Below are 14,296 nucleotides of genomic sequence, written 5' to 3' on the forward strand. Positions count from 1 at the left end.
GTTCCTGGCCAATGGGAGCTGCAGGGGCAGTGCTTGAGGTGGGAGCAGCGTGTGGAGCCCTCTGGCTGCCCCTACGCACAGGGGCGGCCCGTCCATATAGGTGAATTAGGTGGTTGCCTAGGGTGCCAAGTTAAATGGGGCACCAAATTCGAGGGAAAAAATCAAATAAAAAAAATGAAAAAGAGGGAAAGAATACAAATAAAATAATGAATATGTCATTATTTCAATTCCCGTGTGTGTAAGGGAGGGAATATGAATGATAATTCAATTCTCTACATTTCTGAGAATTTATTCATATGTAAAATGTTTTATTTACTGCAAAAATAAATAATATTTTAGCATTTTTTTCAATTTGTGACGTACGGTCAAGATGACCCATTCCACAATTTTGATAAGCAATAACTTATAATAGCCACAATGAGAAACATCCGCCAGCGGCAAGAGCTGCAATGCTAGTGACACTTAACTCGAATATACATCAAGGTCTCTGTGACAGGTCTCTGTGACACAAAACCCCCCTGGGAGCTGCCACCTGATGTGCCAAGACTACTTCCGCCCCTGCTTTCCTGCCCTGGCAGCTTAGGACTTCAGTGCCCCACCTGGTTTGAGCCAGACCCGCTAGCCTGCTGCAAACCCAGACCCAGGGTCAGGGGTGGCAGTTTTGTAGAAATTTTGGTGGTGCCCAGAACCTGCCCCTGCCCAAACTTCGCCCCCCCAAAACTCCACCCCCACCTGCCCAAGGCTCTGGGGGGGAGTTTGGGTGGTGGAGGAGGTCTGGGGTGCAGGCCCTAGGCTGGGGCAGGGGATTGGGGTGCAGGGGATTGAGGTGCAGGGTGCAGGCTCTGGGAGGGAGTTTGGGGATGGGAGGGCTGCAGAGGGAGGGGGTGCAGGGGTGAGGGCTGTGGGGTGTGGCTGCAGATGAGAGGTTTGGAGTGTGGGAGGGGCTCAGGGCTCGGGCAGAGGGTTAGGGTGTGGGGGATGAGGGCTCTGGCTGGGACTGGGGATAAGGTGTTTGGGGTGCTGGAGGGGCTCAGGCAGAGGGTTGAGGTGTGCGGGGTGAGGGCTCTGGCTGGAACTGCGGATAAGGTGTTTGGGGTGCTGGAGGGGCTCAGGGCTCGGGCAGAGGGTTGAGGGTGTGGTGCGGGGGTGAAAGCTGTGACTGGGGGTGTGGTCTCTGGGGTGGGGCAGGGCTGGGGATGAGTTTGGGGTGCAGGCAGGCTGCTCTGGGACAGGGACCAGAGAGGAGGACTCCCCCCCAGCCCTTTCCCTGCCAGCAGCAGCAAGCTCTGGGGGAGGAGCTCCCCTTTCCTGCCCCCCCAGCAGCACACTCACCCCCATCACGGTCACTGCATGTGCTCCTAGGGCCCCTCTCAGGTCCAGGAATCTCCCTCGCCTCCCCCGTGGTGGGTGCCGGGGGGCGCTGCGTGCACCTCCTCCCCTGCTGTTGCCCCGACTGTAGCTTCACTGGGGGTGAAGGATGGGGCTGCCTCCTTGCCCAGCATGGGGCAGGAGCGGTGACTGCGGGCGGAGTGGGGGGGCTGTGCTGCTGTAGGGTCCTGCCGGAAAAGGGAAGGGTCTGAGGGGGAAGGGCAGGCTCAGAGTCAGTCTGCCCTGGCAGTGGAAATGGGGGGCACTAGGAGGCAACATGTAGCTGCACGGAAGAGACAGTGTGTCAGTTTTCAGAGTAGCAGCCCTGCTCCGGAGCCCCGGGAAGGCAAGAGAGGGCTGGGGGAGGCATGGGGGGGCGTACGGGGGCCGGGGAGGACACCCAGCCCCAAATATTTGTGGAGCTGGGCCCCTGGGCTCTGAATATTGCTTGTGCCCGAGCACCATGTGGATATGGAATTCGCCGCCTATGCCCAGGGTCTGAACTAAGTCCCATAACATCCGTAGGCTTAACTGAAAGCAATTTAAGAAGTGTTCCTGCCTTTAACACTCAGATGCCCAACTCCCAATGGGGTCTAAAACCCAAATAAATCCGTTTTACCCTATATAAAGCTTATACAGGGTAAACTCATAAATTGTTCGCCCTCTATAACACTGATAGAGAGATGCACAGCTGTTTGCCCCTGCCAGGTATTAATACATACTCTGGGTTAATTAATAAGTAAAAAGTGATTTTATTAAATACAGAAGGTAGGATTTAAGTGGTTCCAAGTAGTAACAGAACAAAGTGAATTACCAAGCAAAATAAAATAAAACACACAAATCTAAGCCTAATACAGTAATACAACTTAGTATAGATAAAATCTCACCCTCAGATGTTTCAATAAGTCTCTTTCACAGACTGGATGCCTTCCTAGTCTGGGCACAATCCTTTCCTCTGGTACAGCCCTTGTTCCAGTTCAGGTGGTAGCTAGGGGATTCCTCATGATGGCTCTCCCTTTTCTCTGTTCCACCCACTTATATATCTTTTGCATAAGGTGGGAATCCTTTGTCCCTCTGGGTTCCCACCCCCCACTCCTTCTCAATGGAAAAGCACCAGGTTAAAGATGGATTCCAGTTTAGGTGACATGATCACGTCACTGTAAGACTTCATTACCCACTTGCCAGCACACACGTATACAGGTAAAACAGAGCCATCTGCAATCAATTGTCCTGGTTAATGGGAGTCATCAAGATTCCAAACCACCATTAATGGCCCACACTTTGCATAATTACAATAGGCCCTCAGAGTTATATTTCATATTTCTAGTTTCAGATACAAGAGTGGTACATTTATACAAATAGGATGATCACACTCGGTAGATTATAAGCTTTGTAATGATACCTTACAAGAGACCTTTTGCATGAAGCATATTCCAGTTACATTAGCATATTTTCATAAAATCATATAGAGTGCAAGGTCACAGTCACATAGCCGGAAATTCATGTAGAGCGGAGATATCGTGAGTAGTTTAAATCACCAACGATGTGGTGTGTCAGCCATCCTTAACACTATAATGCTTGCAGTCGGGAGCATAGTACATAACAATATTCAAATGCCCCATGGCAGAAAGAGAAAAAAGAAAACCCTCAGGAGCTGAGTATCGTAAACGAAAGGCTGAGAAGGAAAAGGACCAAGCAAAACAGCAGGGATCCTTCCTGAAATATCTTCTCTTTAATCCAAATAAAGATGGAAGCAGTTCACAGCATCCAGATGAAGCAATTTTACTTGGAGAGGAGGTGATCTAGACAACCTTTTAACCCACCTATGAAAGTATTTACCGTTTACCATTGAAAGCTGGAGCTGCAGGGAGGGGCTGTTGCTTTAGCTGCCCAGCATGGCAGGAGGAAGATCTGGGAGCTACAGGGAAGGACCACTGCTTTCCAGGAGGGGTGACTCAAGCTGTTCTAGGCTATGCCTCCCCACTATTACCAGGCACACGTCATCTCTAGTCTCCAGGGTTTGCTACACTGCCAGAATGAAGGCTTTGCTAATCCTGGGGCTTTTCCTCCTGCCCATGGTCATCGGTTTGAACTCTACTGCCCTGCCTTCAGGTGACCAACCGTCATCCCCACCCCATACATTCCTTTGCAAATTTGAAAGTCCCCTTCCTGTTTGCTCAGTGATGTGTGCAGTGGTCTCAGCACATTTTTCCATGTGGCCAGGCCTGCTCCATGCACCAAGTGATCCCCTGCTTGGAGCAATGCCGAGCTGCTGGACCTCATCGGCATTTGGGGAGAGGAGGTTGTCCAGTCCCAGCTGCGCTCTAGCCATAGGAATTATGATACTTATGGACAGATTTCACGATGCATGATAGAAAGGGGCCAGGACTGGGACACATTGCAGTGTAGGGCAAAAGTGAAGGAGCTGCGGAACGCCTACCACAAGGTGCGGGAGGCAAACCGCCGCTCTGGTGCTGCATCCACGTGCTGCCGGTTCTCCAAAGAGCTGGATGCGATACTCGGTGGGGACCCCACATGCACTGCAAAGGCCCCTGTGGATATTACGTTGGCTCGCGTGCCAGTCAAGAGTGAACCGAGCCAGAAGGAGGAAATCTTGGATGAAGATGTGGAAGGGGAGAGGGACCCAGAGGCTGAGGATGGCTTGGAGGCCAGAGAAGCATGCAGTCAGGAGCTCTTTTCTACCCCAGAGGAGCCTAGCCAGTCACAGCAGTTGGATCTTGGCAAAGGGCAAACAGGAGAGGAGGCCCCTGGTAAGTGGATCTGAGTTTGGGAATTGCTGAAGCGATTTGCTGGGGGCAGGAGGGTTGCAGAAATCAGGCTTGTCTCCCACAGCATCATAGGCGCCGACTCCGTGGGTGCTCCAGGGCTGGAGTACCTACAGGGGAAAATTGGTGGGTGCTCTGCACCCACTGGCAGCTCCCCGCCCTGCCCCAGCTCACCTCCACCTCCACCTCCTCCCTATCTCTTAGAGCTTGCTGCCACAAAACAGCTGATTCACGGCGGCAAGCGCTGGGAGGGAGAGGGGAGGGGGAACATGGCGTGCTCGGGGAAGAGGCGGGGCTGGGGCGGGCTTTGGGGAAGGGGTCCAATAGGGGCAGGGAGGGGGCGGAGTTGGGGTGGGGACTTTGGGGAAGGGGTTTGAATGGGGGTGGGGTAGGGGCGGGAGAAGGTGGGGCAGGGGTGGAGTTGGGATGGGGTGGGGCCAAGGATGAGGGAGGGAGTCGAGCACCCACAGGCGCAGGGAAAAGTTAGCGCCTATGCACCGCATGCCTATTCTGAGCAGCGGAACAGGCTGTTGATAGACTCCCTCACTTCAAGGGAATCTCCCTCAGAGATCTCCAGGAAACTCTCGTGGAGATATTGGGCAATCCGCTGCTGCAGGTTCCTCAGCAGAGCTGCTTTGTTTCTTGCCCCATTAACAGTAATTTTCCCGTGCCACTGTGCCATCACACGGTGGGCATGGGGGACCGTTGCTGCACACAGATGAGCCGCATAGGGGCCAGGAGGGAAGCCACAGGCTTGGAGAAGACCCTCCCTTGATTCCCTGCTCATCCTCAGCAGCGAGATATCTTCCATAATGATCACATCCTGTGAAAAGTGTGAGAACAGGAATGATTATCAAGCCCACGCTACAGTGCTAGCTCGCCCCAAGAGCCACGTGCCCAGTGTACAGCAGGATCTGGGAAGAGTGATTCACCCTGCCCCTGCAGCTACTCAACATTTTGAAGGTCTTGTGGCTCATGTGTGCTTCCCTTGGGTCAGGCAGTTAGTGACCCGCGTGTGAGTACTGGTTGTGTTTTAAAGCACTGAATCAGTGTTGTCTGTGTTGCAAATATTACTGCTTCTGTAAAATGTTGCATTTACAGAGATGACCTTGGGAGACCAGCCTCCCTTATCGGCAGCAGAATGGCTGCGCAGAATTAAAAAGCAGCCACGAAGAACTAAGGAGGACGTTCTCCATGAGGTTCTGATGGACTCCGCCGCTGAGAAACAGGAATTGAAGGAGTGGCAGGACAATGAGAAGAGGGACCGAAAGGAGAACACAGCACACCAGAAAGAAGCCACGGAGCGGCTCTTAAATGTTATGGAGCGCCAAGTGGACACACTCCAGGCGATACTAGCTCTTCAAACCGAGCAGCTCCGTGCCCGCCCTCCCCTGCAGCCACTGTCACAAAATCTTTCCCATGCGTCCTCACCACACTGCCAACAGACTGTTATCAACCTCCTGGCTCCACTCTCTATCCGCAGCATTCCACTCCTTCCTCCTCACAGTCCAGCACTGTGGACACCCACTGCACCCAACACCCATCCCTCTGCAGTTTGGCCCTGCTGAAGTACAGCACCCGCTGCATTGTACTCCACAGGAGAAGGTTGGGTATGATCCCTGGACATAAACAAATCTGTAGCTGTCCCTGGACCCCTCCTCCTCTTGAGACCTTCCCTTTCCCCATCCCCCTCCCTGCTGCTGAATTTTTTTGTTTGACTCTCTCCTCCGATTGTTGTCTTTTAATAAAATAATTGTGTTGGTTTGAAAGCAATCTTTATTCTATTAAGTGAAAGCAAAAAGAGCACTGCAAAGCAACAGACAATTATGTAAAAGCCCCTTCTTGCATCATGTGCACCAATCACCTCCTAGCATTACAAGCACTGCACTCCCGAGCACAGCAACAAATAATAGTGGCTTTCAGACTCAAATTACTGCCTCAAGGCATCCCTGAGCCTTATGGCCCCCTAGTGTGCCCCTCTAATAGCCCTAGTCTCTGGCTGTTCAAACTCAGCCTCCAGGCGCTGAGCCTCTGCGGTCCAGCCCTGAGTGAAACTTTCACCCTTCCCTTCACAAATGTTATGGAGCGTACAGCACGTGGCTATAAGCACAGGAATATTGTCATCAGCATGTCCAGCTTCCCACACAGGCATCACTGCGGGCTTTTAAACAGCCAAATGCACACTCAACAGTCATTCTGCACTTGCTCAGCCTGTTATTGAACCACTCCTTGCTGCTGTCAAATTGCCCCGTGTACAGCTTCATCAGCCACGGCATTAAGGGGTAGGTGGGGTCTCCAAGGATCACATGGGCATTTCGACTTCCCCTACGGTGATCTTCTGGTCCGGGAAGAAAGTCCCTGCTTGCAGCTTCTTGAACAGGCCAGTGTTCCGAAAGATGAGGCCTCGTCTGGAGTACTGTGTCCAGTTTTGGGCCCCACACTACAAGAAGGATGTGGAAAAATTGGAAAGAGTCCAGTGGAGGGCAATAAAAATGATTAGGGGACTGGAGCACATGACTTATGAGGAGATGCTGAAGGAACTGGGATTGTTTAGTCTGCAGAAGAGAAGAATAAGGGGGGATTTGATAGCTGCTTTCAACTACCTGAAAGGGGATTCCAAAGAGGATAGATCTAGACTGTTCTCAGTGGTACCAGATGACAGAACAAGGAGTAATGGTCTCAAGTTGCAGTGGGGGAGGTTTAGGTTGGATATTAGGAAAAACTTTTTCACTAGGAGGGTGGTGAAGCACTGGAATGGGTTACCTAGGGAGGTGGTGGTATCTTCTTCCTTAGAGGTTTTTAAGGTCAGGCTTGACACAGCCCTGGCTGGGATTATTTAATTGGGAATTGGTCCTGCTTTGAGCAGGGGGTTGGACTAGATGACCTCCTGAGGTCCCTTCCAACCCTGATATTCTATGATTCTATGCGTGCGTCATGCACCTTTCCGGACCAGCCTGCGTTAATGTCCACGAAACATCCACGGTGATCCACAAGTGCCTGGAGAACCATTGAGAAATACTCCTTGTGATTAATGTACTCGGTGGCTAGGTGGTCTGGTGCCAGAATTGGAATGTGCATACCATCTGTTGCCCTTCCGCAGTTAGGGAAGCCCATTTGTGCAAAGCCATCCACAATGTCACACACGTTGCTCAGAGTCACGGTCCTTTGGAGCAGGATGCGATTAATGGCCCTGCACACTTCCATCAACACAACCCCAAATGTCGACTTTCCCACTCTGAACTGGTTAGCGACTGATCGGTAGCAGTCTGGAGTAGCCAGTTTCCACAGTGCAATCGGCACTCGCTTCTCCAACGACAGGGTAGCTCTTATTCTCTTGTCCTTGCGCCGCAAAGCTAGGGCAAGCTCATCACACAGTCCTATGAATGTGGCTTTCCTCATGCGAAGCAATGCATCATGGGGCATTGGGACTGGACCCAGAATGCCCCGCAACCCCCTCTGCCTTCCCACAAGTCTTAGCGGCAAAAGAAAAAGATGTGCTCTGTGGGATAGCTGCCCAGAGTGCACCACTCCAAATAGCGCTGCAAGGGCTGCAAGTGTGAACATGCTATTGCGCAGGCAACTGTCAGTGTGAACACACAACAGCGGTTTTCCTTCTGTGCTCTCTGAATGGCACTGTAACTGCCGGCGCTGTAACTTTGCTAGTGTAGACGTGCCCCAAGTGTGGCAAGAATCACCACCACAACAGCCTTGCTCATATGGAAGGCATACTTCACATTTTTAAACCCAGTCATCTTCCCTAGAGCTAGAACACGGTGCTCCACAGAGGCAGGGTCTGGAGGCAAAAATCCACAGCCCCCAGCCACAGATTAAACCCTCAGAATCCACAATAAACTGCAGTCTCTGTCCCACTGGGCTGGCCAGAGGGCAGACAAAAGCCTGCTAAAACAAACAAAATCCTGAAATTAACCCCACAACAAACAAAAACCCAAAAGCCCATTTCCCAACAAATAGAAACGCAGAGAGAACAGCAAACCACACACACTCTCAGCCTCCCTCCCAAACATCCCACCCCAACAGTCCTCTCAGAGAGAGAGAGAGAGAGAGACTGAAGGAACAGCTGAAAGCATACGGTGGCTGACCCTGGAAGAAACCTAAGGGAGGTTCTTGGGTCAAATGTGCAGAGTCTTCTTGGCGCTGTAGGCAAAATAACCTGTTTCCTGCTATTTGATTTCTTCTGCATTTGAAGATACAGAGCTTTCTTTGTACATTTTTTGTAAATAAACTGCCTCAGAAAAATACCTGACTATCCACAATTTTTGCCCAACTGGAGCACCAACAGAGCCCAAGACTTTGACTAGCTGCTTGGGTCAAAAGGGGCACCAATATCTACAGACGATTTTCAATGATCCCCCTATACTTGCACATATGTACATTTAAAACTGTTACAATATTTAAAAAGTAGTGGCATACAATGACTATTTTTCCTACTAAATTTGGCCAATTGAAAATTTAAACAAAATACAGACACACTAATTTCAAGTATCAGGGGGTAGCCGTGTTAGTCTGTATCTACAAAAACAACAAAGAGTCTGGTGGCACCTTAAAGACTAACAGATTTATTTGGGCATAAGCTTTCGTGAGTAAAAACCTCACTTCTTCGGATGCATCAAGCATTTCCTATTATGCTGTGAACATTCCACAAACTGCTAATATACAGCCCTCTCCATTATAGAAACTATAGGTGAAATCCTGGGCCTATAGAAGTCAATAGAGTTTGCTATTGATGTCAGTGGAACTGGGATTTCATCCTGTGGAATTAATTCAGGCCTGCCAGTGTAAGCCAGGCACAGGATCCGTCATGTGAGAAAATACTGGGGTAGGAGTTGCAGCTACATAGTGACAAGCTCTGGCCATGCAGAATTGAAAAATACATTATCTCCTTTCCACCATTAATCAGGGCCGCCCAGAGCTAAACCCAGCGTTGTGAGTTCAATCCTTGAGAGGGCCACTTAGGGATTTAGGGCAAAATTGGTCCTGCTAGTGAAGGCAGGGGGCTGGACTCAATGACCTTTCAAGGTCCCTTTTAGCTCTAGGAGATACATGTATCTCCATATATTATTATTATAGATTTTATGCGGAAGAGGGACAGAGGGGCTCCTTGCCCACTTTATGTTCTTGACATGCACAGCTGCTATGTGAAAGAGAAGGGAGCTTTGCTGCTTGCAAAGTTGGTAAGGCATTTGATATGCTCAGTGTCATCCACAACATCATCCCCCAAGACCTATGTGGCGCAAATGTATGAACTTCACAGCTGAACAGTTAGTAAAGTGGGGTTAGATTAGCACAAGGTGCTGCCACAACACAAATAAATGATAATAAATAAAGCATCAGTGATGCAGAATTGCAGAGAAAGAGCTTTGCTTTAAAATAATTATTTTATAATTATAATAATTTATAATAATTACAAATATATTTATATATATATATATATAAAACAAGTTTGAATCTGTTTTGTTGGATTATTTCTCAGGTAGTAATGTATAAATGACACATTTAATTCACATTTAATAGGGTGATTATTGTAATAGTGTGGGGAGAATTGAACAGTATTGTTTAGTTCCTTAAAGAAAACAACAGTTGAAACATTGCAACATTTTACTAAGTACATTTCACTTAACTATGTTGTAAGGCAGGCATGTTAAACAGACTTGCCTACAAATCAACAAGACAAATATTTAGCAATCACACTGTTTCAACAGCTCTGTGGTTAGTTGCATATTTCTATAACTGATACATATTATATTAGGACATGATGGTAAAACTGATTCATCCCCTTTCAAGGGATGATATTAAAATTGCCAATCCACCCAATGACACCCGTTTTCATTTTTTCATTAAAGCAGGTTTGGCATTACTCTCAGTTGTTTCACATGAACAAGGACAGGCTTGACTTTCTGTGCTTATCTTCAAATGAACTTTTGACTTCTACTGTAAGAAAAGGACTTTAGTAAGTTTTCATTGTTATCATGAACGGCTTTTCCTTTAGTTTGATTACTTCATGTGGACAATATTGCCAAGTTAACTATTTTATAATTGTGTTTGAATATCCATCAAGAGTAATAATTAATGTGAAACCTATTTTGTGACCATCAATGGCACAAGTATATATTGGTTGCCTACCAGAGGCTGGTTTAATTAAAGGGTAAACAATATTGCACTATAAATCTTTAACATATTCTGAAGCAGTCACTCACAGTAGGTAATTCTTAGAGCATCTTTCACTTTACAGTAACTGCTCGCTTAATGTTGTAGTTATATTCCTGAAAAATGCGACTTTAAGCGAAACGATGTTAAGCAAATCCAATTTTCCCATAAGAATTAAAGTAAACGGGGGGGTTAGGTTCCAGGGAAATTTTTTTCACCAGACAAAAGACTATATATATATATATATAAACACACAGTATAAGTTTTAAACAAACAGTTTAATGCTGGTACACAGCGATGATGATTGTGAAGCTTGGTTGAGGTGGTGAAGTCAGAGGGTGGGATATTTCCCAGGGAATGCCTTACTGCTAAATGATGAACCAGCAATTGACTGAGCCCTCAAGGGTTAACTCGTTGTTAATGTAGCCTCACACTATAACGCAGCACAAATGGAGGGAGGGGAGACAGCACGGCAGACAGAGACAGAGATATAGATCCTGTGTGTGAGAGATGCGCATTGCTCCTTTAAGTATGCTGACTCCCACTCTAAGTACACTGCCTTTTTAAATAGATCAGCAAGCTGAGACGGCAGCTGCTGCCAGGAAGCTCCCTCCATCCTGAGCCCTGTCGTGTGTCCCCCCTGCTCTATGGAAGCTGGGGTAAGCAGGGTGCAGGAGCAGGGGGGAGGGGAGGGTGACCAGATGAGAGGAAGAAAATATCGGGACACATGGGGAGTGGGGTTTGCCAGAAGAGCAAAAAAAAAAAAAAAGCTGCCGGCGGAGCGAAATATCGGGACGGTCCCAATTTTATCGGGACATCTGGTCACCCTAGGGGAGGGGGACACCCTGACATTAGCTCCCCTCGCCTCCCCCCCGCACAACAGGCAGGAGGCTCCAGGGAACAGCTCCAAGGCAGAGGGAAGGAGCAGCACATGGCAGTGGGGGGAGGGACAGCTGAACTGCTGGCAACTGATAGCCTGCTGGGCAGCTGCCGCACAGGGAAGTTAGGGGAACGGGGAGCTGATAGGGGGATTGCCGGTCCACCCTGGTTCCAAGCCCCCACCAGCTAGCTGCAACAGGCTGCTCTTCCTGCAAGCAGTGGCCAAACCGTTATAAGGGAGCATTGCACAACTTTAAATGAACATGTTCCCTAATTGATCAGTAATGTAACAATGAAACAACGTTAACCAGGATGACTTTAAGTGAGGAGTTACTGTATTTATTTATCTATCTAATTGAGGGGTTAACATGCTAGCGGTTCATTTTATTCTGTACCCTATCATTTTGTGGTATGCGTGTGAACATTTTCCACAGATCCTTAACAACTGGTTGTCTCTAAGGGCCATGCAAATTGCTGAAAATTATCATTCTTCTCCTATCCCTGCTCTTGCATCATCAGCTTGTGCAATAAAAAAAATCTTCCTTTAGTCTGACTAAAGAAACTAGATATTTCCTTTTCTGCACATTTTGGGCTGCTTGTGAGTCTGTCCAATTGCTATTACATCTCAGTGTCACTTTCCAGTTGTGAGGGGTGATATACAATTATTCTGCTTAACTGCCAGGGGGCAAATTTGTCACATACACATGGAAGATATACAGCACAGCTATAGCTATGTCTTAACTCAGGAAGTTCCTTCGAGAGGAAATATAGCCAAACTTCAAACCTGCAGACAATGGAACTTTCTGTGCCTGCATCCTGTAGATAAACTGCTTGGTTTGCAAAATAAGCAAGGAGGAGGGGGCAAGTAGATGAACAATAAGGGGTCATAAGAGGGGCAGATACATGTAGCTTGCTAATTATGTATGGTAATGATAGCAAATTTTGGCCAATCATAGAGCGATAAATTATCATAGTCAACTGCATATAATGCTTTGGTGTAAGTGTTTTCTTTGTTCTTGCTGACTTATGAGCTCGAACCCAATTGCAATTGAAATAAACGGAGCGCCCCTTCCGGGGCTCCTTGCTTGGCTAGCTGTGTCCGTCTCTCCTTATTCCTCAGCTGGAACGGACAGAAATTTCTATGACAGGGGGAAAGAGATAAGAGCATACCCCATCTCCCCAAAAAAACCACACACGCTCCATTCATTCTATACAAAACTAAAATGAAAAAAACCTGCAGTTCACAACATAGAGTGTTCTCCTCTCCCAACTTGGCTGCATGATAGGAAGCTGGATTATCCCTTTTGCATTTGAGAAGGGGCTCTCTTTCTCTTCATTTGTAAGGCACAAAGATGCATGTGCCTTTGAAAGGAGTCAGAAGAGAGAAGCACCCTGTGCTTGGCACTTAGATTGCACTAAAACCAGGAAAATTGCTGATTACTGTTGCTGAAGTAGCATACCTGTGGCCTGGGAGCAACATGTGCAGCATTCCCAGATAAGGGAACATATAAAAATGGGGAGTGAAAGCTATGCATGCACTTAATGGGACTTTTGTTAGAATTGCCCTATCTTCTATAAACAGAAGATCATTGGAGTCTACACTCCTGCTCCTCTGTGTATGCAGGCAATATAGGTGACCTGAAGAAGAAATCTGCGTACGCTGTCTCACCAACAGAAATTAGTCCAATAAAAGATATTATCTCATCCACCTTGTCTATCTGTGCAGGCAATGGTAGTTAAAGTCCATTGTCATTCCATTATCAGGCACCAGGATACTGCAACATGATGCTCCTTAGTTATTTTGGGTCCTGCTAATCTCCTACATCTGAGAAAAAAACTCATTGAACATCCCTTATTTGTTGGCAACATTCTGTGAGATGTATCAAATAATGAGCTATTAATAAGCAACAGATCAAAAGGTTTTCAAGGATCATCTAGTGCAGGGGTTGTCAATCTTTTTCTTTCTGAGTCCCCTCAAACATGCTATAAAAACTCCACGGCCCACCTGTGCCAAAACAACCGGTTTTCTGCATATAAAAGCCAGGGCCGGCATTAAGGGGTAGCAAGCAGGGCAATTGCCCAGGACCCCATGCCACAGGGGACCCTGTGAAGCTAAGTTGCTCAGGGCTGCAGACTTCAACCCCATGCAGTGGGACTTCGGCTTTCTGCCCTGGGCCCCAGCAAGTCTAACACTGGTCCTGCTTGGCGGACCCCCCAGGGGGCCCTGGACCCATGGTTGAGAACCGATCTACTGTGTGTGATTTTTGTATCCTGAATGACATGTGTTGCGTCTTACAAAGCAGCCTATCTTGTATTATTCAAACACTTTGTTCATTATTTCCTGGACATGTCTGTTTTATTCTAAATAGGTTTTTATTCTGCACTCATCACCATACTATCTAAACATCTTCTAGGAGCGCATTAAGATTCATAGATTCATAGATTATAGGACTGGAAGGGACCTCGAGAGGTCATCGAGTCCAGTCCCCTGCCCGCATGGCAGGACCAAATACTGCCTAGACCATCCCTAATAGACATTTATCTAACCTACTCTTAAATATCTCCAGAGACGGAGATTCCACAACCTCCCTAGGCAATTTGTTCCAGTGTTTAACCACCCTGACAGTTAGGAACTTTTTCCTAATGTCCAATCTAGACCTCCCTTGCTGCAGTTTAAACCCATTGTTTCTGGTTCTATCCTTAGAGGCTAAGGTGAACAAGTTCTCTCCCTCCTCCTTATGACACCCTTTTATATACCTGAAAACTGCTATCATGTCCCCTCTCAGTCTTCTCTTTTCCAAACTAAACAAACCCAATTCTTTCAGCCTTCCTTCATAGGTCATGTTCTCAAGACCTTTAATCATTCTTGTTGCTCTTCTTTGGACCCTTTCCAGTTTCTCCACATCTTTTTTAAAATGCGGCGCCCAGAACTGGACACAATACTCCAGCTGAGGCCTAACCAGAGCAGAGTAGAGCGGAAGAATGACTTCTCGTGTCTTGCTCACAACAGACCTGTTAATGCATCCCAGAATCATGTTTGCTTTTTTTGCAACAGCATCACACTGTTGACTCATATTTAGCTTGTGGTCCACTATAAC

This window comes from Malaclemys terrapin, chromosome 1, assembly GCF_027887155.1.
Source record: "Malaclemys terrapin pileata isolate rMalTer1 chromosome 1, rMalTer1.hap1, whole genome shotgun sequence".
Classification (NCBI taxonomy): domain Eukaryota; kingdom Metazoa; phylum Chordata; order Testudines; family Emydidae; genus Malaclemys; species Malaclemys terrapin.